The sequence below is a fragment of the Rhinolophus sinicus genome, chromosome 1, assembly GCF_057876585.1.
Source record: "Rhinolophus sinicus isolate RSI-liver-muscle chromosome 1, RSI-T2T, whole genome shotgun sequence".
Taxonomy (NCBI): Eukaryota; Metazoa; Chordata; class Mammalia; order Chiroptera; family Rhinolophidae; genus Rhinolophus; species Rhinolophus sinicus.
In genome coordinates this window covers 173,648,641-173,675,744 of record NC_142501.1, presented here as the reverse complement: position 1 = coordinate 173,675,744, position 27,104 = coordinate 173,648,641, and the positions used below count along the sequence as shown (strand labels likewise).

The 27,104-nt window shown below is 33.5% G+C and overlaps 1 protein-coding gene across 3 annotated transcripts in view; it reads right to left on the bottom strand.

The window, feature by feature from the left end:
- Positions 1–27,104, bottom strand: part of GRID2 (glutamate ionotropic receptor delta type subunit 2) — a 1,331,224-nt gene that overhangs the window by 538,690 nt on the left and 765,430 nt on the right. The window lies entirely within an intron of this gene.

The window sequence follows — 27,104 nt, the reverse complement described above, 5'->3', positions numbered from 1 at the left end:
GGTTTTACTCATGAGTACTAAATTATGACACATCTATTAATAGCAGTATAAATTTGAAACAAGAAAAAATTATTAGCACATTACTGTAGTAAAAAAAAAAATAAATCACTTATCACAATAGCTCAAGTTCATGGAACAGACCCCACTCTACTACTTCCTGATATAGTATTGCACTAACCCTGAAATAACCCTTTGTTCTGTTGAGACATTATTGCATTTTGGGTCTACTTGCTAGAATAATTTAGCCTATCTTACCTAATGCAATTATTTTTTATACATCTCAGATATGCACTTTTTCTAACCTTAATAAATTTTAATAAATATACTCATTAAAGCAATTTTAAATGATGTGATTTTATAAAGGCATGATTTTGAAACCATGCAATATCTGTTGGCCTTTTCATGAATATTGAATATTCAGGACTTTTTTTTACGAGCCTATGTGTTAGTCTGACACTATAAGAACCTTTGAAGATTTTTTATTGCTATGTTGTACACAGAAATGTAATGGTTGTATTCATTATCTAAGGAACAGTTCACTAAAAGAGGAAAATAATTTCCTTAGGTCTAGGTTAACATCTTCATGCATAACCAATGAGCTGGCATGAGTTTCTGGATTTTTATAATTGAATGCTACTAAAAGTGTGCTATGTGAAAAAGTCATTAATTAAAAAGGTAACTGGTATCTGTAATGAAAGGAGCATTTAGTAAAGGTCAAAAAGATGACAGGGAGTTCAACAGCTTACACCTTGGAAACCCAGTAGGTTTTGAGTTCCTTCACTTAAATGACTAATACAGATATAGGAGTACATTTGATATATATATATATCAAAAGATGGAGTTAATCAAATGAATGCTAGCTTCATTCATTGTATTGCAATTTTAATACAGTTTTTTCCTTTCTTAGAATGTGTATACATTTTTTTTTTGGCACCTCTGTATATAAAATGTACTGCTGGTTATATATTATATAAAATGTACTATTGGATATATGTGTATATATATCAGAGATGTAAAATTACATTAGAGTTAAAAGATAAGATATGAAAAGAGTAAAATGTTTACTCTTTTCACATCTTATCAAATTGAGCTAATATAATGAACATTCATATGAGAGACTTATTTACACAAAAAAAGGAATTCTCAGCTACTTGTGTAGATAACTAAGGCCAACTATGGTAAATCCCAAATCAATTCAAATGGTGACGTTTATATGTTTTAGTAATATTAATCCCTTTGCACTTGACTCACTTCAGCCTAAGTAATGCTATATCTAACTAGTGGTATTACTAACTTGAAGAACTAAATTATTTCTGGATAAAAGATTAAGAAGCGATTGTAAAACACCCTAAATATTTTAAAACATATATTTACTTCCACAGTTATGTTAGAGTTCAAAGAGGGAAAACTGTTTCCTTTCCCCATCTTCCTTACCTGAGTTGCACATCTCCTATTTTAGCATTAAACATATTTGAGGCCAATGAAAGGGATTAAACAATTTTAAAATTTCCTGTTTTTCACTGGGAACCTATTTTATATCTAAGCACATCATTGTTATAGTGGTTTGGTCTCATTCCGTGGATTCTTATAAATGTCTAGCAAGTTACTACATAGTAATTACACTTTTTAACCCAAAATTTCAAAAAAACTTTAGGTTTCTATGAAATATTGAAGGCCTAATATATCTATTTATCATAATGATGAGAAACACTGCCCAAAAGATCACATTCTGCTTGGGCTACCAAAAGAAAGTAGAAAGTCAGTTAGAAAAAATACTATCCAGTGGGGACTCTAGTATGTTTGGTTATCAAAATAATAGAAAGAAAGGAAGAATGGCTTTTCCTTGGCAATGTGTTTCTCTCCCTCTTATCCCCTCTTCTCTCTTATTATATGTGTGTATTTCAGTAATATAAATAGAGTGTGGTGCACTGTTCACAGAACTGCTACCAATTGTTACTATATCGCTATATAGTAACATAATTACAACGAGTGAGACTACCCACCTCCGAAGAAGCTGAGTTTACTTTAAGGGAATAGAGCAAAAAAAGGGGTGGGGGAATCAAGTCCTGTCAGGAAGACAAGCGATGAGTAAGGACAGACCATCTGTCACTGGCAGGAACTTTAGAACTTCTGAATCTTTAGAAAAGCCTGACAATTTATCACCATGTCTTCAGTCATTTGTTCTCAAATCTTTAGATGTGCTAAATATAAGACAATCCGAAGCAAAGAAACTGCCAGAGCATGTATCTCACTGGTAATAAATGTGGAACAGTTTCTGTGCGCAGAGAGGACAATTTAATTGACTAAACAATAACAGCAACATGCTGCTTTTCTCTCAACCTTGTGGCTTAACTACATTAAGCTGGCTCCCTTTGCATGATGTAGTAAATATTACACATTTATGCAAAGGGTTCCAGTGCTCTGTGCACCTGCAGGAGCAATGATATCAGGTGTTTGTTTCCTTTTCCTGCTCATTCCAAATCACCAGGTGGAAACCTGTAACTCTTGCCTGGGGAAGGACACCGGCAGTTACTCTGAAGCAAGTGGCCAGAGAAATATTAGAGACTACTCCCTTCAGTGCTCCTTGTCGGTAGCAATACTATGGCTCATGGCAGCATATTAAGAACTGTATTCTTTGGGAAACCACTGCTGCTAAACTTTGTAAGCATTCTGTAGCCAAATAGATTTGAAAGTGCCAGGTTAAACAAAGTTAATTAGATGTCAGTACTGCATTACTCTTCAACATCAATATCAAAATATAATTGACTTAAAAGTATTACTAATATTAATATTATTTCATGTATTATTTTGGGACATATGGCTTCAGACTTATGACCAATAGCTCTAAAGTCAGAGAGACCATGCCTGTGTTTTCTTAGTGTGACTTTGAACAAATTCCCAACCCTGTAAGCCTCAGTTTCCTCACTTGTCACTAGAATAATGATCGTGCCTACATAATAGAATCACAGTGAACATTAAATGTGATGCTGGCACATTGTAAATTCTCCATAAATACCAACTCCTCATTTTAATAAATGTGCTTTATGGAACTCCAGGAGAAGATACTTGAAATGTAGCATATTCCAAATGGATCTGATCATGAAAATCATTTCTCCTATTACAGATCTCCTGAGATTAGTACCTTTTAAGAAATGTAGAATAGAATCAAAGTTAACACGTTGCGTACGGATCACGAGAATCTTCACGTGGGATTTAAACCCCGACGTACGCAACGTGTTAATTTAGCCACACATTTCTAAAAATTCTAGCATCTTATTGAAGCACCACAAGGAGTTTTGTAATTTTAAAATCATGGTCTTACAATAATCCTACAAAGTGCAACTAACAGAAGAAATTTTTCACAAAACAAAGACAAATACAAAAACAAAAGGTTAGTTACCATATGTTACGTAAAAACCCAAATGCATATGTAAAAGTTCTGACCAAATAGTGATACTTGTTCTTCTTTCCTTTTACTCTTTTCTCTCCCTTTTTAATAAAACAAAATAAGTCAAAGCACAACAAAACCACTGTATTCTTCTCCAATAAAGTACAGAGAGGGAGTATATTGTGTATAAAATTTATAAGACATAGATTTTTAGCAGGGATTCATTGATTTACAGTACAAACTCTACACCCAGTTGCCTGAGTGTCCTATTTGGCTAAACTGTACTACCACAGAGTTCTGTTAAAATAGCTAATGCAATTAAATACAAATTTCTGAAATGCAGAGTGATGATACAATGTTCCAGCCTTCCTAAGGTACAGTAAAGATCATGTGAGCTGGGATTCATTTCCATTGACTGAGGGGTTTTTTTGTTTGTTTGTTTAGCTTGTTTTGTTTTCAGTTTTCTTCTCAACAGAAGAACTGAAGCCACTGTATAAGGAGAAACACGTTTTATTCATGTAGATTCCATTTTTAAATCTCAAGTAAATCCAGCAGATGGCACCAGTAATCCCTCACACTGGCTGATACTGGGCAACACGGGGGATAGTCTAAAACAACTGTCTTGTTTGCATTTCCCCTTGAGCTCAGCATGGATCCCCAACTCTCTTCTGTTCCTATCCAAGCAGCCACTATCTGCCATCCCACTCTGTGCTTTTTGCTTTAGAATCTCTGCTCTGATCTTCCAGCTGGAAGACCACACATACACTTGTATCCAAATCCTCTTGCCACTACTGCCAATGTTATTTCATAAACGGATATGCTAGAATTATTGTTACTGCTGTGCTATTGGGTCTTCCCACACCCCCTGGGAGATGGAAATATGCCACCGCTGAGATTTGGCCAATAGTATGCAACCTGCTGTGTTTCTTAATGTGGAAAGATGGGCACTAATGCAAGCAAATAGAGAATCTGCGTTCATCATAGGGCATGGGCCCACCTTCCTGCTTCCTGTTATTGAACAGAGATTGAACAGTGATTAAAGTGAATTCAGGGTTTCAATACTTTGCCTGATGAGGATATAAATAAAGATTTGACAATGATTTCCAGTGTAGGGGAACGCTGTGTCACTGTTTTAATTGTTTGTGTTTTTCTGCTTGTCACATGGGTTCTTTTAGATACTGACTGTAATGATTAAAGGAGCATTATCCCAAAGCAATCAGGAAAAACAGTGCTTGTTGAAGGATCGCTCATTTCATGCCTTGTCTGTTTTATCATATTCTAACATGCTAACTTTTTGTACAATGGGGTATTACATTAAAATATGTATTTTATTTTATTTATTTTTTAATAGGTAAATAACCCTTGGCAGAGTAAATTCATTAGTAAGTATAACTGCCAGATAAATATGAATTCTTACTTGGATTTTGATCAGGGCTTAACATCATGATTTGGGGACACAATAGCACTTAGTTGCTAGGATTTATAAAATAGGCTTTCTTGCTATCTTACAGCAAATATAGAAGAAAAAAAAGCTTCTTATAGAGATGTCTACTGATCACATCAAAATGCAACATACAGGCCCTTCACAAGTGTGAACTTTCATGCTTTTGCTTTGCTCCTTTCGATCTCCTCTCTGTCCTCTCTCCTTGGCAAAGTGTTTCTCAAAATTCAAAGACTGAAGCAAATGTCAAATCCTTTTCCCACTCCTACCTCCCTAACCGCAGGCAGTATTGTCCTGACTCTTAGGCTTGTCTAACACACTGAAAAAACTTTTATTCCAGCTTTAATGAAAATGTGTGCAGCTATGTAATTGGCTGTGAGGGCCACGTTGTGTTTTCTACCTCCCTTCTTTCCTCTGCTTCTGCTGGATTGGCTTTTGTGCTGGTCCTTGAGTATAGTCCCACCCCTGCCTTTCCTTTGCATTCTGAATTGCTCTTCCACCAGGGACATGTACTGAGGCCCCTCCTTCATTTCATTTAGTTCTCTGCATAAATGTCACTCCATCAGGCATGCCTACTTGCTCCCCCTATGCTCTTATCCACAAGACACACACACACACACACACACACACTGTTTCTTTCTGTACACTAGGATATACGTTTCATAGAAAAATAATTCCTTTTTGATCACTAATCTGTACTCAAAATAATCAGTGACATAGGGTTTTGGTAAAAGTTATAGGGAGTTAGTAAAATTTGCCAGGCACAGGCAAATTTTCACTAAATGTTGTTTGTAGAAAAAAAAATGACTATATAGCCCTGACAAATGTTTGTACATCTGTGTATATCCCTTCTTCACCTAGGACTAAAGCATTCGATAAACTTGTATTGAAAGGAAGCTATTGGATGGAATTCTATTTTTAAAAGTGAAATAACCAGAAAATGATTCAATCACATTTTCTTAGCTGAGGAGATCTTGATAATTTATGTGGTAATAAAGTATAGAAATAGCATATTCAAAATCTCCAAAATCAAATACCTCAGAGTTTGGAGGGTATGTGGTATTAGAGAAAGAACACAAAATTTAAATAACTGGGCTTATATTCAAATGTCAGATCTCTTTATTGATGGTCACATATGGTGCTTACTCTGAGTCTCGGTTCCCTGATTGCTTGAATAATGCTTTTTTCACAGGTGTATAGGAGGATTAAAATGAATGCATCTAAAGCTCCTGTAACATTTCAAGTGTTTAAAACGCTACTCTTTTCCCTGTTAACCCTCTTTATCCAGGTTGCTGCAGTATCTTTGGCAGTACTCATAAATGACTATGAGTACATTCTTTTTAATTCAGTACATGCCTATTGAATTCCATCTACAGTATATTGATAAGAATAAAAAAAAGCTACTATTTATTGAGTGCTTACTATGAGCCAGGTACTAAGTGCTTATATATATATATATATATATATATATATATATATATATATATATATATATATAACTTATTTAATGCTCATGATAACTTTACTATGTGAGTGCTACATTTATGTCTACCTTACATATAAAAAACTGGAGTAACTCAACCAAATCATAAAGCCAGGGATATGATCCAGAATCAAGAACTACTAAACATCCTTCCCACATAATATTCTCATAGCCCTCTTTCTTCAAGTTTCATAACCTATTATGCTTTCTTCAGATTTAAAATAATTACAGTTAAACTGAATATTGCAGAACATTGTGTGGTATACACTGGAATTCTATGCATTTAAACTCTATCATGTGACTTATTTGTGTCTACCATACACCTCTAAAATAGAAAGAGAATGAACCATTAAAGAATTTGAGAAATGCAGGTAATTTCATCTACCATTCTACTCCATGAACATTTGTCTTGAAGTGGTGTAAGAAAATTTGCTTTTTTTTTTATAGTGAGTCTTAGTTCTCATATTCTTTTCAGAACGTGAGCAACTTATTAACTTATTAACCTGTACTGATTAACTTATCAAACATTTATATATGTATATAAAGTGTGCAGCTGATGCTTAACCAGAGAAATAGTTACCAGTTTCTGCTCTTTCTTCAAAACAAAATGTTTGATCATCACCATAGAACAAAAGAACTTCTAGAAGAGAACATGGATAATGATTCTAAGGTATTTTAGCAATAAAGCAATTAGCATCTAGTTTCTATAGTTGGTATGTTAATCGGTTTACTACTGTTCTGTGTATAACTTGGTCATATTCTGGGTTATAAATAGCTCATCTTTGATGAAGCCACTATGAAAGCTGATTATTACTCTTTAAAAGACATTCCTAGTTCAATAATTCTGTTATCTCTGGACTTTCCCAATATTTCACTGGAACTCTGCTTTCTAAAATATTAACAGTGGTATAAAATGTTGATGATTCTAGAATCAAAAGACTTCACAGGAGGATAAAGTATTCAAAAGTTATTATTAGTTTGATACACAAAGTATCCAAAAGAAAAATAAAGAATGCAAAAATGTGAACTTCTATGGCCGTATTCCTAAAGTAATTGTGTTGATCATTCTCAAGGTATTTAACCTCATTGAAGATACTATCCTTGAACTTTTTACAGAATCAAAACAAGACCTTCAAGTTTTCCGATGTTTCTGAATTTCTTTTATAGTTTCTTCTATAGAAAAAGTAATAATAATTATAATACCTTGTGGCCTACTGTAAAAAATATTTTCAATGATGTTTGATTTAACAGTTTGGATACTTCCCAGAATTCCAGGCAATTGACTCTCCCGTCTGTGCTATTTCACTATAGTAAAATATAAACCATCTTTTTCTTACCACTGACAAGTCACCTTATGGTGTCAGAACTGTGTTTAGTAACAAAATATCAGTTGAAAGTGAGGCACCAACTGCTAACTGCTCAAACAAAATGTCATTTGTAGAAGAGTATTACAGAGTTTGACAAAGAACCTGTGCTATGATCACATAATATAAGAATATTTGGTCATCTGACACACTTTAGAGTTTTTGTTGATCTTAAACCTCTTGATATATTTTTAAAAGTCTTATTTTTTAATTTATATGTATGCTTATCAGTCAGTGTTTATATTTGCACAATTTCTACAAAATGACTAGAGTTACTCTGAATGCCATTTATGTGTCTTATACTGTCCCATTTTTCCTAGAAATTGGTCATGCAACTGTGTAGTTTGGTGTCACTGCAAAATCATGGCTTCCAACCTTTAGTGGATACTTAATTCTAATCAGTAATGCTTTTATCTGTTTTCCTCCCATTTTCCATGGCAGTGACATTCAATCTTGAACCATCTCCACAGGCCCATTTTACTAACAAACTCCACAAGCAACTTTATTTCCTATTTAAACAAATAATGAACGAAAATCAACAGGCAAAAATGATTTCAAGCCCTCACTTTACTGGCCCCTCTAAAATAAAAAACAAAGCAAAAAAAATCATTATTTGTATGATATTAGATAACATTTTTAGGCTATTACCTATGAGAATCAATGGTAAACATTTTAGTTCATTTAGGTCTCATAACAATCCTTTGAAGGTATTTGCTATTATAGTCCCTACTTTATAAATGTATACACATCTCAACTTTATTCTTCCCCTCTGTTCACAGTAAAATAGGCACTATTCCTCCTAAAAGGGGGATCTCTTGATCCCTTTCTTCTTTCTTCCTAAGGGAGTCTGCAGCATCTACAGACTCCATTACCTTCCACATCTCTCCGTTTACCACATATGGGACTCCACATTTCTTTTGTCCTAACACATGATCTCTCAAACAACTTCTACAGTCTTCTCAAATACTGTTTATGATTGTTTTCTCTTTTTTGCACTGCTATTCACATCTCCATCATTCTGACTTCTGTCCCCAACCTCCCCTCATCCCCTCTTCTGCATCTGGCTGGCCTGTATGTATCTTCCTGGACTCCTCTAAGAAGTAGTCCATGATTACTACACTCTCCCACCATAAATTCCTCTTAGAAATGTGGATATATATACGACCATCACTGAACATATCTAATTATATTTTATTTACTTTCTCCACCACACTAAAAGCTGCATGAGGAAGGGATGCTATTCTATCTATTTTTATATTCCCAACAACTAACTCTGGACATGACTCATTATAGACATTAAATAAATATGTGAACTGGATGAAAACTATCATGTTGGAAGGTTACTCTGCCCCTTAGCCCCTCAGCCCACGTGAATGCCTGCAACGGCAGGTATAAAGAGTTTCTAGCATACTGACTTGTCCCACCTCAAGAGCCTGTGTCTTTTATCTTCTCTGCCCGATGACTTTATCCAGCTTATTTGGCCACCCACAAACATAACCTAGAAGTGAGGGCACGTTAGCATCATGGGTGTGGTAACATCATCTCAACCAGTGGGAATGGGAGGAAGTGGATAAATGATGCTTTATGCTCCTCACCCTCCAGTGTGGTGGTTCTGAGGTATATTCCACGGTTTCTCAGAAGGTTTCCTGCAGGCTTCAGCTCCCTTTGCCCACATTTGTCCTCCATTCTTGGTAACACATTCTTGACTGGCTTTTCCCTTACTCTCTCTCATGCTCGTGCTTTTGGGGACCACCACCCTAATAAACTATCTGTACCTAAGTCCTTGTCTCAGGATCTGTATCAGTAACTCAAACTGAGTCAGCCTTCCTACACAAAACACACATTTTACTACACAGGAATAGAGAATTGTTCCTTTAGCTACAATAAAGAAATTCTTGAGAAGTAGAAACATTCTTGAGAAATTAAAATTATGCACAATCTGTTCATAGGAGTTATCTTTCTATAATAGACTGCTGAGACATTCTTACAATTCTAGAAAGCTTTGATGTCACTGTGTACAACGTATTTGAAGGTTCTTTACATTGCTGATTCTTAATTTTAGCACAAATTAGAATCATCTGGAGGGCTTTTAATATATATATATATATATATATATATATATATATATATATATATATATATATATATATTAGTTACAGTTGACATTCAACATTATTTTATATTATTAGTTTCAGGTGTATAACATGGAGGGCTTTTTAAATACAGATTGCTGAGCCCACCCCAATAGTTTCTGATTTTAAAGGTCTGTCATAAAGTCTGAGAGTTTGTATTTTTAAAAAGCTTCCATGTTGTTGCAAACGGTAAGATTTCATTCTTTTTTTACATCAGAGTAATACTCCATTGTATAAATGTACCACACTTTCTTTATCCCATTGTCTATTGATGGGCATTTTGGTTGTTTCCATGTCTTGACTATTGTGAATAGCTCTGCATTTAGGATGTTTTGTATATCTGAAACTAATAATGATTAAAAAAAAAGTATATACCATTTTACATGACTACAAGAACATAAAAAACACAAATGACTAGAAGAGACTATATAAAAACAGTATTTGTTAAATTATGGTGGCAAAATTGTGGATGTTTTCCTCTGTTCTTAAATTTTCTAAAATAATGTTGTATAAGTTTGATAATACCAAGCATGTTCCCTTTGCATTTGCTTTAGAAATATTGGCCTGTGTAGGTAAAAAACATTAAATTTCTTCTATGAGAAAATAATAAAAAATGTTTCCAGTTGATGCCCATATTGCAGATTTGGTGAATCATTTTGAGACCCACTACTTTACAAAAAGCTCTGCTTGGGGATTGAGCATGATTACTTGGCATTGATTCTGTAGCCATTCAATTAATTTAACAAAACCATTCAACCTTTTTGAGCACCTTAAATATATTAGCCCCAGTGCTAGGACTGGAGTCTCTTCATTGAGCAAGGGAGACTTGGTCTTTATTCTAAATGAGTTTTCAGCCTAGCTCCACTGAATGCTTATTAATGAAAAGTGTAAGAGAGCCTGCCAGTGTACCTGTAATATTCTAGCAGAAATAACTAAGGACATGCAACTTTCCATAGGAGAAAAGACAAAAGCCTGCTTTACAAAGTATGAAGTCATTTGAAGGCAGTTGTTTATATATAGCTTCTTATTTGAAGTACAATTCTTTACACACATTAAAATTTTGTTATTTATACCCCAATCATTGCTGCACAAATCATACCTTTACACAAATTATTCTTATCACACAATTTTCCCTTTGTAGTGATGGATTATTATTTACAAGAATTAAATTTTGGGGATTGGCAAACATTATCTTGATTTTGCTATCATGTTTGTTTTATTTTTAATCCCCAAGTGATAAAGTCAGACTTGGGGATAGGCTACCAATGATATCCTGAAATACTTCATTAGATTTGCCTGCTCTTTATTTTTTATATGCCATTCCAGTTTCAACAGTAAGAATCAGCCCTGCTAGGTTAAATAATGTGCCAAGGCTTGTTTTAACTAACCCTAGGAGATCAAGAGGAAAACAAAAACATATCTGAGTGCTAGTGTATGTATTTCTGCTTTTCAGTCAATTTTTTTTGAGAATTAAATTTTTTAAAGGAATTATACAGTAGTACTAAGGTGTGCTTCTGTCACTACAGTTGAGGTCACAAATGCTACGTGGCACAGTAGGGGTTAATGATTCAAGGGGTCACGTGGGGATATGTGCCAGGACTTTCTTGGTTCATTTTAAAGAGTAGTTACATACTGATTTTGAATCTCCCATATGTTTCACAGTGTACTTAAAGACTTAGCACTGAGTCACAGAAGAGTTTCATATTTAGCTTAATTTCACTGTTTACTCAACTCAGAATACAAAAGTGAGACAGCAAAGAATACCTATTAGATAACAATCCCCTGGTCTTCCTTAGACCCAAAGAGGTGTACACTAATGGCTGCATTTCTCAGGGCCACCATTTTCCTTTCTAGAGATACTTAAAAACAGTAAAAATGCAGGCTGTTGACAAGCTTCAAAAGGCTTCTTTCCCAGATGGCTTAATGATAGTGTATTAGAAATCTTTAAGAGTATTCTAATAGTACATATTCTTGTGAGAATTAAGGAAAAGTCACAGTTTAAGTAATATTTTTTGAATGATCACAATTGTTGAAATGGAATAATCCAGTTCATTTATTTGATTGTTTAGTTTTGTTTCTTTTGTAGATGCATTGATATAACACAGAGTGTATCGCTTCGCTACTGGCAAAGTCATTATTGTCTAATAAAGTAAGGGCCTACAGTAGTTTACTGTTATTGTTCTTGTAGACACATTTCACTCTGACTTGCAGTATATTTATAATATGGGTAGCTCAGGATAGTTTTTCATATCCATAGAAAACTCCTTTTTTAAGACCTATTTATCCTTTGTCTTTTAGGTACAAAATTTAGAAAATCAAAGACACACTGACTTGCATTTTACAGTATATGTTGTAAGCAATTCCTTGAAGTGTTTATCATTCAAGTGTCTAATTTAATAATTTAAAATATAATGTATCCAATAGAGAAGGCCAACTATTATATTTTGAAAGATAGTTTGACCCGTGATAAGATTTATTTTTATTTTTCAAGTTAAGTGAAATCATTTTTAAGTGGATCTTTTTCTGGTTGGATGAGTTATTTTGTTAAAAAGCAAAATGCTAGTAAAGTTACAGATTCATGTACTATGTAGGTAAATGACTATTCTTGTCTTCAAAATCTTAGTTTTATCTATAAGACACTAGTCCCAAGAAAAACAAATGAACATTATCGCATCGCTACTGAGTCTTCAAATGCAGGATGTAAAGGGCAGAATACAGATGTTACAGAGAGATTGGGAAAGTATAAAAAGAATGCTGAATGGTCTGCAGAAATGGATAGAGGACATTTTGAGTATAATGAGCAATTTCAGGTTGGCATTTTCCAGAACATATTTGAGAGATAAACTTTCTTTGAAATATAATTGATAAATAAAATATACTTTAAATGAACTTTGAATAAATGATGGAAAGCTGAGATTGATACTTTAATGCAAATACTTACATCTCCTTGACACAAATAATTAATATGCCAGGGCAGATTGAGTTTAGACAACAATAGTTGGGGACACACAAAGGACAATTAGCTGGATACAACAAAAAGAAAAATCTAAATAATGTGTTTTACAGTTATTTTTAAAATAAGTTTTTCTAAAATAACCTTTATGATGAGAAATTGATGATTTATCACTAACATATGGATAATTTATGATTTATAAAAACATTCATAATTATATTTAAAGACAATTTGTTAAAAATTGAAAAGTATGTATCATATAAAAATAATCATATGATTTTAGTTATATTCAACAAATTAATGTTTCCAATTCTAAAGGCCATAGTAAAAGAATTCCTCTCAACATTCTAGAAGTAGGCATGCAGCTAAGAGGAAGATCGCTTGCTATTATACTTAGGGTTCTGGTGTGCGAAGTGGAAAGAAGCAGATAAGCAGTATTTCTTACAACTAATTCTTTAATAGAGCTGGATTCTTTCTAGGCATATTTGTGTCATAGAATAATACTGTTATGTAAACACTCTTTATAAAGACTTTATATTCAAACTTTTTTTCTTAAAAGACAGAATAAAAGGCTCCATTTGAAAATAAAATATGTATTATTTTATCGTAATTTTCTTACATTTTATTTAGCATATTAGTTAAAAATGTATTTAACTAGGTATTAGTTAAAAATACATAGCTAACTGTCTTTATTTTAAATTTTTGATACTTGGAGCTATACCATATCATTCTTAGTGCTAATAACGATCTCACTAAGGTCATTTCCAGATAAATAGTCTTTAAATAATTTTGCAAATTTTCTGATTTGCCTTAATAAAAATTACATATATATGTGTGTATATATATATATATACACACACACATATATACATATATATATTCATATATATACACATATATATATTCATATATATACACATATATATATATTCATATATATATTCATATATATACACATATACACACACATATATACATATATATATACATATATATATATACACACACACATATATACATATATATATTCATGTACATACATAGTGTATATATTTTATTTTTGAGTTATATTTTAATTTTCTTTTACTGAAATTAACTTTGTGAGAAAAGTTCTCAGCAAACTCAAAGAAAAATATTATTTCAATGACTCAAAATATCTACATTACTGGGAGAATTCATCTCTTTAGCATTAAGTATGACTAAAGAAATCTGTAAAAAAAAAAAAAAAAACATTTTTAGTGGAAAAAATGTTCTTAAGTGCCAAGTAAAGGACATTTTTAGAGTTGAAATTTGGATATGATTTAAATCCTGGAACATCCCAAATAATTGTTTGCAATCCAAACTATGATGGAAATGGTCAGGTGTTTAACACAATGTGAAGGGTCATCCAATCTGCCTAATTTCTAAATGGAGTTGAGAAGACAGTAAAGTTTGAATAAGGAATTAGTTTTTCCTTGAGAGTGGAATTAAGTCCTCTGCATTATCTGTGGCTATTCCAATTTATAGAAATCAATAGTGGCTTTTGAAATGTAGTTTAATAAAATACAGATATCTATATTACATCCTAAAAATATCAAGGATATACACAAAACATCCCTGTAAAGACATTAGAGTTTGTTGTTGTTTGTTGTTTTACTAAAAGCAAAACAAAAGTGCTAGACTATTCCCTTTCTTAAGACATTATATTTCGGAGGACAAATTATGACATAAAGAGAATAAAACCATTGAAATCTCTAAACTATGTAAGTTTAAAATATAATTCAAAAGATAGATACAAAGCCAGTTTGACAAATTTGGACTTTAGTAGTTGTAAATATGCTTATTGAAAGACAGCAGCAAAAATCACTGCCTAGACCGGTGTCCTTCTCAGAATTCAAGGAAAAAAACATATTGCTATATGAGGTGGCAAGAAAGTTGGTAGGCTTTCTATTCCATTAATCATTTTCAAAAGGTATTGTTTTTCAGCCACCGATAATGGAAATATTTACACAGGTTCTCATGATTGGCTATAAGTGGTAATATTAAAAAAATTCCAAATAAAAAATTTAAAATCTCTGTATGATGCAAATTCTATGTATGTTAGCTATATTTTACTTATTGTAACTAAATCAGAAGGGAAAAAAATTGGAGCAGAGGCAACAAGATTTCAGTCTAAATAATTTCTTTAAGAATATATATATATATATATATATATATATATATATATATATATATACTTTAAGATATATGTATACATAACCAGTAGATATATGGGTAATTTGGTGCAGTGCTGAACAAAACTGTAAAGTGATTCAGAGCAAATACCCATATTGAATGAAGTCAGAACCTCTCTGGATCCAGGAAAATAATATTTACATGATTATGTTAATAATAAGACAGAATAAATTATAATATCTTAAAACTATATCGAGAGGGAAGGGTAACTTTCCATGAGATAATGTATATTAGCTCATTCCCATCTTCCATGTTAGTCTTTCAATAGATAATATCAGTATCTGAACAACCAGGGGAAAGCAGTGTAAACATGTTATCAAAAATATTTGGAAAATATCAGAAGTGGCTAAAACAGAACAAAATTTGGAGGTTTCCTCTACAACATGGGAAGAATGCGTAGGGAGAAGTGAGGAAGCAACTCCTGTTGTTCATTATTAGTTTTATAAATACTTAAAAAATGTTTATTGGGCACATGCGAAATTTAGATAAAAGAAAAATTTACTTTTAAAATTTGGTGTATAGTCTTTGACTACATAATTATAAAAAGGAACTGTTCTTTAAAAGATTCTATATGAAAATAATCTAAACAAAATATTTTTCTAAATAATTTTTGTTAAACTTTGCTAGAACTTCACATTAAAGTGTAATTAATATCTACAGTTTTAAAGCCTGTCTTTTCAAATTACCATATTTCATTTATGTTTATATTCCAAATCTTACATACATCCCTGTTATGAAAGTAAACCATTATCTGCTCCTCTGTTGCTGACCTTGTCATGTGTCTGTATTAAAATATCAATTTCAGTGTTCATAGTCAATTAAAACTGTGATATCCTATAGAGAATGTTTATTATTTTCTTGCTGCTTTTATTATCTTCTTGGCAACAATGACATTCCCCATAGTAGATGAAAGATCTTTGGGGAATGACTATTCTATCAAAGGAGATCCTTTTGAAATTCATAGTGACTAAATGACAAACATATTTCTTACCACAGAGAGGGCTTTAATAAGAGAGCAAAACAGGCACTTTTGAAATTTCTCCTTGCAATCTCCTTCTACCTCTATATGGGGGCTTTGATTCAAAAAAATACAAAGGCATATCAAAATCTACTGACGTTAATAGGATAGACTGATCGAGTGCATCTTTTCTTCAGGCATGATTTACTTAAAATAATTATCTATGAATAATTCCTTAATACTAAGTTGAATGAAAACTGTATTACTCAAGGTAAAACTGTTTTTCTGGCACATTACAGTATCTGCAAACACGTCTCTGGGAGATTGGATATTCCTAGGAATTTGTTCAGCTCTAGGGACTTGAGAAATTTATGAAAATCGACCTGTGAGATTTTCTTTGAGAGAAAATATGGCTGACGTGCATGAATCCTGTTGGCTTTAGAGAAGCGGACCAGAATTATCACTTATATGAGGAAAGATAATGCATATCCCAAGTCAAAGCCAAAAAACTAGGGATCTCAGACTCTTGGCTGAATGTCCAAGGGCACAGCCAGCAAATATACGACTTAAGTAAAGCTTAGTGATGCTGTTCACCACTACCCTTTAAAAGTGTGAGCCAGAGTCAAGCAAAGCCACTCTAAATCATTTATTGGGCGCCTAAGATGTGCTAGGCTGATTTCATCGTTCTACTAGAACTCTCCTTTCTTGTTCCTGACTAGGTATTTCTTTTAACGGTGACTCCCGTCTGACATAATTTTAACACTTTTTTCTGCCATCCAAGTCATGATTCTTTTTCTTTCAATGAACATCTTTGTTGAACTTTTACTGGGAAGTCTTCACTTCCCCCTCCACAGTTACTGAGCCTTTCCTAATCTCCCCGGGCATGTAATGCACATCATCATTTTCACACTTAATATATAAGTGTACGAACTGCAGCTTATGTCTTATATGAGAAGTGGTGCAGTGGAATCTACATGCACTGTTCTGATTTTAAATTCTACCTCCATTACTTCCTTATCTGATGACTTTGAACAAATTCTCAGCTAGCCTTTTTTTTTTTTTTTTTTTTTTTTTTTAATAAACTGGGAATAATGTCAACTTCCCTGAGTGGTTACATGGTTTATATCTCCTATCCTGCTCAGTGCCTGACACATGATAGTATGAGACAAATGCCTGGTCCCTTTCCTTTTAATTTCTGGTAAATTATAAAATCCTGGAGGACAGAGAATTGCTTTACTTTACTGTGTACCCACTTCAGTGTCTGGCAGTAATTAAGTACCTCATGGGCACTTACTAAGTACTACTGGAATGAGTGTATCTGCTAGGTGCCATGAGGAATCCCTAACAGGCACTCTACTGTGTGCTCCCAGCAGCTACGGGGCCTCTACAGTTGTATTAGAGCAAATACATCACAAGGGAAAGATCTGCTAATCGAAGGTGATTACTATTGTTTTTTTTCAATATTCATGAAAGCATGTGTATGCCTTTAAAAAAGGGCAACAAAATCATTATTTGGATCCCATAATAAATTGTTTGGTATTATGTTCCACTTATAAATTTGACAGACACAGATCAAAGGGAAACACAAAACCATAACTGAAAAGTGCAAACCTTATCCAGGGTTAGAGATTTTCCTTTATTGATTCTCCCTAAGTGGAGGAACTCATTACCCAGTTTTCTTCTTGATAAATGGGAAATCTTTGGAAATTGAGATATTATGTATATGTGCAGCTATTATATATCACAAGCAACTCACTTTCAGAAATTCATGGTTCTTTTTACAAAGCACCTAATTTTACCTTATTTCCCCCATTTCTCCTTTCAGTTTAATTGTGTTCAACTGATGAGTAGAAGAACCTATGAAATGGAACAATTCACAGGGCTAGTGTAGTGCTCCTCACCTGGAGGGCTTAGCAAACACACATGGGAAGGCTCCAACCCCAGCATTTCTGACTCAGTGGAGCTTTGGTGGGGTCCGAGAACTTGCATTATTAGCACTTTCCCAGTGATGCTGATGCTGCTGAGAGGAAGGGACCACACTCTGATAATCACTTTAACAAAAGATAAAGATAAACACAAACAAACCCTCTTCTGTAGAGGGGGTAGAGTTTTTCTTACATTTTGGTAATGATTCTAAAGTGTGAAACCGTTTTTAAGGACAGGGGTGTCTAGGAGGAGAAACCTGGAGTTTCTGAAAATTCAAATATTTGAAGACCCAGATATAAGTAACCATCTCCTCAGAATACTCAGACTAGAATAAACTGGAAAAATACTCCATCAAGAATATTTTAAGAACTGTTTTGACTTCTGATAACGTAGCATTCATTTCAAACTCCTGTCTCTTTTTACATAAATGGAGTACAGGGAAAGTTAAATTTGAAACTAATTAATAGTTGCCTAGATGTCAATTTTTAATTGCCTTCTAATTTGATCAGTTATACATTTGAATTGATAAAACAGTCTATTTTAAGGATAATAGAATATAGTTTGCCTGAGTAGGAATCTTTTCACACATATAAATCACACATTTAGAGTTTTAAATTAGATTTTTTAAGTTCTTGGGGTGTGCTATAGAGGCAAAACATCACTTGATATTTTCGGAAAAAAGCTGTTAAAGTGATCTACACAATGAGTTCAATTAAAAAAAAAACAGATTTTTGACACTTTAAGAGGAACCTAAATAAGCCTACATGATGTGGTTTAATCAACTCATATTTTTTAAAGACCATATTATAGATATCAGACACACTATATCTTAAACACTGGAAATGTAAAGCTCATTTTCAACTTGAATGGAAATGCTTTGCCATTTAAATTCTAAAATGACAGACTATTAAATCCTTTTTTATAAGCTGACTTCTTGATAATCTCATGGACTATCATATTTTATAAATATAGGCATACCTAGTTTTATTGCACTCCATTTTATTGCATTTTACATGTGCTGCATTTTTTAGAAATTGAAGGCAAGACATTCCACCCACAAAAATATTATGACTTGGCTTTATTGCAATACTTGCTTTATTATGGTGGTCTGAATCTAAACCCACAATATCTCTGAGGTGTGTCTTTACTGGAATTAATTATGTTCTTTCATATGTTATTTTCATTAACATGAACAAGGGTTTCTTAAAATATATTAACAAATCAATTCATTAATTCACCAGATATTCATTGAACATCTCTACATATACAGGCACTGTTCTAAGTACTATATGTACAATGAAGGTTCAGGCAAATCCAAACCATCCAATATTAGTTTTCTGTTGCTGTCCTAACAAATTAGTACAGATTCAATGGCTAAAGCAACAAAAATCTTGTAATTGTGTAGGTCAGAAATCCAACACATTTCTCACAACATTGAAATCAAGAAGTTGGTAGGGTGCTAGGAAGGATGTTTCCTTTTTCAGACTTTGGTAAAATTCAGTTCCTTGTGATTTTAGGATTGAGAGCCTCATTTCCTGGTGGCTGTCAGCTGAACACGGTCACAGCTTCTACAAATTGACTGCACTCCTTAGCCTGTGGCTTCCGTCTTCCATTTTCAAAGTCAGCAATGGCAAATCGAGTTTCTCTCTTGCTTTCCAACTCCCCTGTCTTTTCCTGTCTTATTTGTTTGACCCCACCAGGAAAGTTTATCTACTTTTAAGGCCTCAAATGACTAGATTGGGGCCACACAGAAAATTGAGGATAATCTCCCCATCTCAATGTCTGTTTCCCTAATCACATCTGCAAAGTCTGTCTCTCATGGACGGTAATGTATTCACAGGATTAGTATGTGTACCTCTTGTGGAGATGGGAGGCTTTGTTCAGCTTACTATTGCTCATAAAATCTACATTCTGGTGGCAAAGTCAGATGATAAAAAATAAAGGTGAAAGTTCAAGTAAAGGATTTCAGGCAGCATACAGATGGCAATGGGCTTAATTAAAGAGAGAGAGTTAATAAAGAGACTTTTATCAGAGATAGGGATGGGGTCAAATAAACCAACAAAGGATGATAAAGTGCCCAGGGACCAGCAAGAGTGGGGAGCTGTAACCAGTCTAAGCCTGATAGGCAAGTAAAGAGACCTATGTTACTAGAAGGAAACAAGAAGTGGGATTGTAGGCAAAGTACCACCAGGTAGAAGCTGTGAGATGATAAATACTCTCATCAATATCCTTTTCTTCCCTCTGATCACCTGCCCGTGCTCCCATTGCCAATCCCAACCAGTAGCCCAGGGACAAGGGAATCTGGAGGAGGCAATCCACAAAGGTCAGCCTCAAGAGTCACCGAGCCAGAAGAGGAGATCAGAGATGGATTTAGAGGAGGAAGGAACCAAGAAAATTACTAGTTCAGAAGTGTTATAGAAGAAAAGGAAAGAGAGAAAATAAGAGTTTGGAAGGGAGCTGACTTACATTAGATAAAATAGTCAAATAAAACCTCTCTAAGCAGGCAATAATTGAGCAGGGGTCTTAAAGAAAATGAGGAAGTGAGCCATGCAGCTGTTCCAGGAAAAAGGGATATCAAATGCTAAAGTCCTGAGCAAGAGATGGGTTTGTAGTCTTTGAGGAAGAGAGAGGAGGCCTGGGTATTTGGAATAGAGTCAATAAAAGGGGGAAGAGAAAGAGGTGAGGTCAGGTTGTTGTCAGATCACGTAGAGACTGTGAAAAAAATTACTCTCAATGATGGTAAACCATTGGACTGTTTTAAGCAGGAGAAAAAAATGATAAGATTTAAATTTTTGAAAGGTCTCTCTATGTTTGGAGAATTAACAAGAGGGTTCAAGAGTGAAAGAAGGAATAGGAGGAATGGCATTTAGGAGGCCATTGAAACAGTCTGGGAGAAAGATTACTGTCGTTGAGACTGAGGTGGTAGCAGGGAGTATTATAAACTGTGATAATACTCAGGATATATTTGATGATAAAAAATTGAACTTGTTGATGGATTGGATATGACAGTATGAAAACAAGAGGAACATTAAAGATGCTCTCAAGGTTGTGGTATGAGCAACTGGGTGAATGATGGTTGTGGTGTGTTTATACCTTTTGCCTTCCTTGAACATAATTTTAGTTAATGTTCAGTAGGGAGAGAAGTTCAAGCAGCACGTAGTCAACAACTTGGAATGGAAAATTCTGATTTAAAAAAAAATAAATAAATATATATATATATATATATATATATATATATATATATATATATATATTCTATAGCTGAGGATCCTTGAAATTGACTTAGGAAATACTGTGAGGGTCAGAAGTCAGACCTAGCCAGTCGTACGCCAAGGTCATGTTTCAGTTCCCTCATCATTGTAAGGATCTGTACCTTTATTTACTTACATTAGCAGTGTTCTTTACAATTAAACATAAACCTACTGTTTACTATGTGGCACTTTAGTTATTACTAATTCCTTCCAGTTTTAGATTTCTAGTCTATTAGTTAGGCATTATAATAGCTCTTACCATATTGGACTGTTTTGATAATTAAATGAGATAATATGTACAAAGTACTTAGCACAGTGCCTGGCTCATTGTAAGCGCTTAATGAAACTTAGTTATTATATTTATTTCATGTACTAGAGTTCTATAAATGACTTTTGAGATAAGTAATTCACCAGTGAGTGCTTAAATATGCTGGACACCATGAGTCCACGATCATCCAAATGATTTTCAAAAGCCATACTAGTTTTTACTCCCTAAGACTTTGAGGAAAAATTTGAACAAGTAAAGTGGCATTTGTAGATTTCAGTTGATTTTTTATTACCTTCTATATTATAGTCCCAAAATGAAATTGTTATTACTGACCTTTGTAGAAAAGATAGTTACTATGAAGAAGGACAGTAATACTAGATTTAATTTCCATCTATCTTGCCTTCGATTGCTGTGCTGTCCAACAGTGTCTGTGAATTAGATAGCAAACTGACTTATGCTGAAAAAACAAGTGTTACAAACCCAACAATTTAAAATTGAAGAAAAGATTTGTTTCCTCTTTCCTCTTTGCTTCAATAGGATTTCCATCTCAGATTCAGCTCTTTCCAAGTGCTTGATAAAATGCTAAATATGACTAAACTCTTCAGTCTTTCTCTGTTCTGTTTTATGGAATACTCCCCTCCATTCACTTCCACATATCTAAAGAGCAAAACTATTCACATAGGTTCAAATAAAGGGCCAGTAATCTTGTCTTACATATCAAGCGGCATTCAGTCCTCTTTGAATAAGTAAGTAGAATATTTGTCACTCTGGGTTACCCCACCTAACCCACACAGAACCACTTTACAGAAATAAGAATTCAAAAACAAACAAACAAACAAACAAATAAATACAAGATGTAATAAAATTCTAGGCAGGCAGTATGTACTAGTTAATAATGTGAAGATTTAAGCAAAATGAAAACAAAAAAACATACAAACAAAAAAATCCTCTTTCTAATATGACCCCAACTCATTCTCTGTCGCTTTCTCTCTCTCTTTCAACACAAATAGAAGTTTAAATAATTTTTATTTTGAAAAATTATACTGGAAAACAATGTAAGCATCAGTAGTGGAAATGATCCTCAATAATAAACACGAGAGAACATTAGGTAGATGAGGACTTGAAACAGTCCACTGAACAGGGCAATGCTGAGGAGGCCTGGGGGTATGGAGCCCCAAACTTAGTGAGCCTAATGGGGGCCAACAGAGGAGATAGAAGGCTTTTCCCTTTGAGGATGATTAGCAAGGAGGGAGCTATGATAGCAGCTTGGAAAGCATAGCTTTAAGAAAAGGTTATGTGTTCATTTGTTTGTTTTTATTTTTCAAGATGAGAAAAACCTGAGTACTTCTATAGACTGAAAGGAACCAATAAAGAGAGAAACATTAAAGGTACAAGCTGAGAGCGGAGAATTGAAAGACTACGGTTTAAAAATGATGAGTACTAGTATACTTTACATTTTGAGGCTTCTTCCATAGAATACTTTGGCAAAAAAACATAAATGCTAACTACATAGGGACTTCTTGTTCAAAGAATAGAGAGATTTAAAAGGTATCCTTTTGGTATTAAAAGCTAAGTCAAAGAGTGTATTGAATTGACTGAGAATGGATAGCCTTTGTAAATGACTTCAAGCATATAAAATTTGGTATTTTAAATGATAAAAATATTTTTGAATAAAAGTATAGTCTTTTATAAACTCTTTAAGGACAAATGACAGCTATGGCAGTTGTATGTTAAAAAAAATTAATATCACTGCAAACAGCTGGATATTTAAGGTGTTGGCAGTTGCTAAGCTACTAGTTAATTGTTGCTTAGAAAAAAGCCCCTTTTTATTATAAAACACCAAAGACAATTTTAAATGGATATGCGATAAAACTTTAAAAGAGATGCAATTTGACCACATAGTTTTAATTTGACAGATTTTTTGTGCTTGCTTGTTGGTGATGAAATATGCTGTAGAATCAATTTTTCCCTTAGGTTATTTATATGCTGAATCTACAGTACTCAATGAATGCTTTTCTATTAATGTTTAATTTAAAGTCTTGTTTCTGCAGTATTGTGAAAAACTTTATTGTGATAAAATGGAGAATACCTTTGTTCTCTAGAGTCAGATAAATTTGGGTTTAAATCTTGACATCTTCACTCTATGACTCTAAGCCTCAATTTCTTCATCCATAAAATGAATATAATAGTAGGATGTTTCTCAGAGATAGTTGTGAGGATCAAAGGATTAATCTACACATAAAAAAGACTAAAAGCAGACGCCAGAACCATGTTAGTCAATCGGTAAATATTAGTTATTTTTGTTGCTGTTGTTTAGTTAATCATTCACATACAAATGAAATATTTCTAATTCAGAGATAACATTAACATGGAGGCAAAATGAAAATATGATGAAGAATTCTGAGTTAGATTGTGCTTCTGTCAAGAGAGTGTACAAACAACAACAAAGAAGGGACAATAATATTTAAAACATGTACTTCCGTCTATCAAATACTCAAAACAATTCTCAGAAAAACTCTGAATTTTTCTTTGAAAAGATTATCATCAAAATATTAGTGACCTTGTTAGATATATTATAGTTATACACTAAATGTACTAGAAGCTTTAATAGACTTGCTGCTCCAAATACTGCCTCTAGAAGCTTATATTGGTAGCGAGAACACACACCATTCCCCCATGTCACTAACACATGATGCAACATATAGATGATGTATCATAAAAATGTACACTTGAAACCTGCATAACTTTATTAACAAATGTCACCCCAATAAATTAAAAAAAAGAGAGATGGCAGATTTTAAATTTATTTATGTTTTATTTTTATTTGAGAATACTTCTTTTGCTGGTGAGTCAGAATGAACTAGCATTCCTCAAAAAAGTAAAAGAGTTTGAATCTTTATATCTATGCTTTGGGACATTGTTTTACTCTAGGTTTCATACATAAAAGAAGGTAAGCAAAATGAGGCTTGTGAGGGAAAATCTCATCACTATCAACTCATTATTCAATTTCCAGCTTATTTGGAAAATATTACTTTAAAGTTAACTGCTAGTGTTTAGATCATTCTCCTTAAAGTTGTGGTTATCAATTTTCCTCATTGGCAGCATGTACTCTACTTACTCATTTTATGATTAATCGTTGATTATGTAATAAGCAATTACAGCATATTTCTATGAAACTCATTGTTGTGGTTGCTATTAATTCTTATATTTCAAGCACCTAGGAAAACATTTGAAAGCCAAAGCCATAATTCAAGATTTCTGGATACTCTTTGAGGAAGAGGTAACACAGATGTAAACGTCGGCCTAAAAAGCTATTTATCCTCCCCTAGTGCTTTGCAGAATTACAGGGGGCGCTGGGGCAACTTTCCACCACCTAGAGGATAAGACTACAGAATGGCTGTTTGAACTAAATTATTACATTAAAATGCATTTCCAAAAACATACAAAAAGTGACTCCAAAGACAAAATGATTAGTGACAATTTTAACTATCTATTTTACTTTCTATGAGTCAAAAACAAAATCTGAATATTATTTTCTTGGAGTTTCATGAATAAAAATTGAGCTTTAAGAAGTAAAAATATTTTGCCTTATAATATAAATCCCTTGACCAAAATTTTGGTGTTGCATGCATGTTTTGGAAAAACAAAATCCATAGAGCTTTTGAATATAGTTCAATATAATTTTTAAAAATCTAGTAAGGCCCATGTGAAAAGATGTTCCACATCATTAGCCATTAGGACAATGCAAACTATAACTACAATGTTGTATGACTCTACACCTATCAGAAGGTCTAAAAAAAAATGTGATAACACTGAGTGCTGATGAGAAAGTGGAGAAATGGGATTATTCATATGCTGCTAGTGAGAATGCAATATTGTATAGCCATGCTAGAAAGAGTGTAAGCAGTTTCTTACATAACTAAACAGGCATTTACAATGTGACCCAGCATTTGCACTATTGGGCATTTACTACACAGTAATGAAAACTTACGTCACACAAATCTTGTACATAAATATTAACAGCAGGTTATTCATAATAGCTCATACTAGAAGCAACCCAGAGATCCTGGGTTAAACAAACTTCTTAAATAAACTGATATATCCATACCATGTACATTAGTCAGCTCGTGCTGCCATAATAAAAGACCATAGCCTGGATAGTAAAACAGCTGACATTTATTTTCTCATAATTATGGAGGCTGAACATCTGAAATCAGGGTGCCAGCATGGTTGGGTTCTAGTGAAAGCTCTTTTCTTAGCTGCCTTCTCACTGTGTTCCAGAGGGAGAGAGAGAGAGAGAGAGAGAGAGAGAGAGAGAGAGAGAGAGAGAGAGAGAGAGAGAGACAGAGAGAGAGACAGAGAGAGAGACAGAGAGAGAGACAGAGAGAGAGACAGAGAGAGAGAGACAGAGAGAGAGACAGAGAGAGAGACAGAGAGAGAGAGACAGAGAGAGACAGAAAGAGACCTGGTTCCCTTTTTATAAGGCCACAGCCCTATTGAATGAAGGCCCACCCTTATGACCTAAGTTAACTTTAATTATCTTCTAAAGACCATCTTTCCAGATAAAGTCACATTTGAAATTAGAGATTATGAATTTGGTAGGGGACACAATTCAGTTCATAGCACCGTGGGTTCTACTTGGTCACAGAACAACCCGGATGGATCTTCAGAGAATGATGGTGAGTGGAAAAAGAAAGCCAATCTCAATAGATTACATACCATATGATTCCATTTATATAACATTCTTGAAATGACAAAATTATAGAGATGGAAAAGAAACTAGTATCGCCAGGGAATGAGGGTGGTGTGCAGGAGGGAGGTGTCTGGCTATAATAGGGTGGTATAAAGTATCAATTCTTCTGAAGGAACTGTTCTCATTTGGCTATCCTGGTGGTCACATGAATCTACACATATGATAAAATTGCACTGAACTAAATATAGATACATATACACACAAATGAGAATATGGTGAAATCTGAATAAGTCTGATGGATTGTATTAATATAAATTTTCTAGTTGTAATATTGTAATATAGCTATGCAAGATATTACTATTGAGGGAAATTGTGTGAAGGGTATACTGGATTACTCTGTATTATATCTTACAATTATATGTAAATACACAATTATCTCAAAACAAAAATATTATTCAAAAAAACCCTAGAAAAAATAATCTAATAAGGCCAATTTTATATAAGTCAAGTTTGTTTGTGTGTTTTATGTAAGATACTAACATGGTAGTACTCTATCTTATCATCGATTCCAAACTTCTCAAAGATTAAAATCTGTAATAAGAATGGGCTCTGCCTTTATTGATTTCTTTCCTTCCTTCCTCCCTCCTTGGGTTGGAGATTGAGAGAAGAAGGAAACTATAGATAAAATAAGTTGGAAAATTAAATTAAATTTCAACTCCCAATTTCTTAGGAGGAAAAAGAGCTAACTGACAGCTTTTAATCTACTATAGGCTCAATAAGCTCTATAATACATTTACAGTTACTAGCACATAATAATAGGTGCTTTAAAATGAGAAAAAAAGACATATAGTTTTCACTGTAATATAAACTGACAAGGGTCTCTGGAATCTGATCTTGAAATTTCATAAAGGAACCTACTGGATTAATTTTATAAGTAGTTTCTTAAATACATAAGAAAATCAATGGCTCTAAACAGCCTGTCTGTCTATACATATATAAGAAAATTATGCCTTAATTATTAGAGCAATACAAT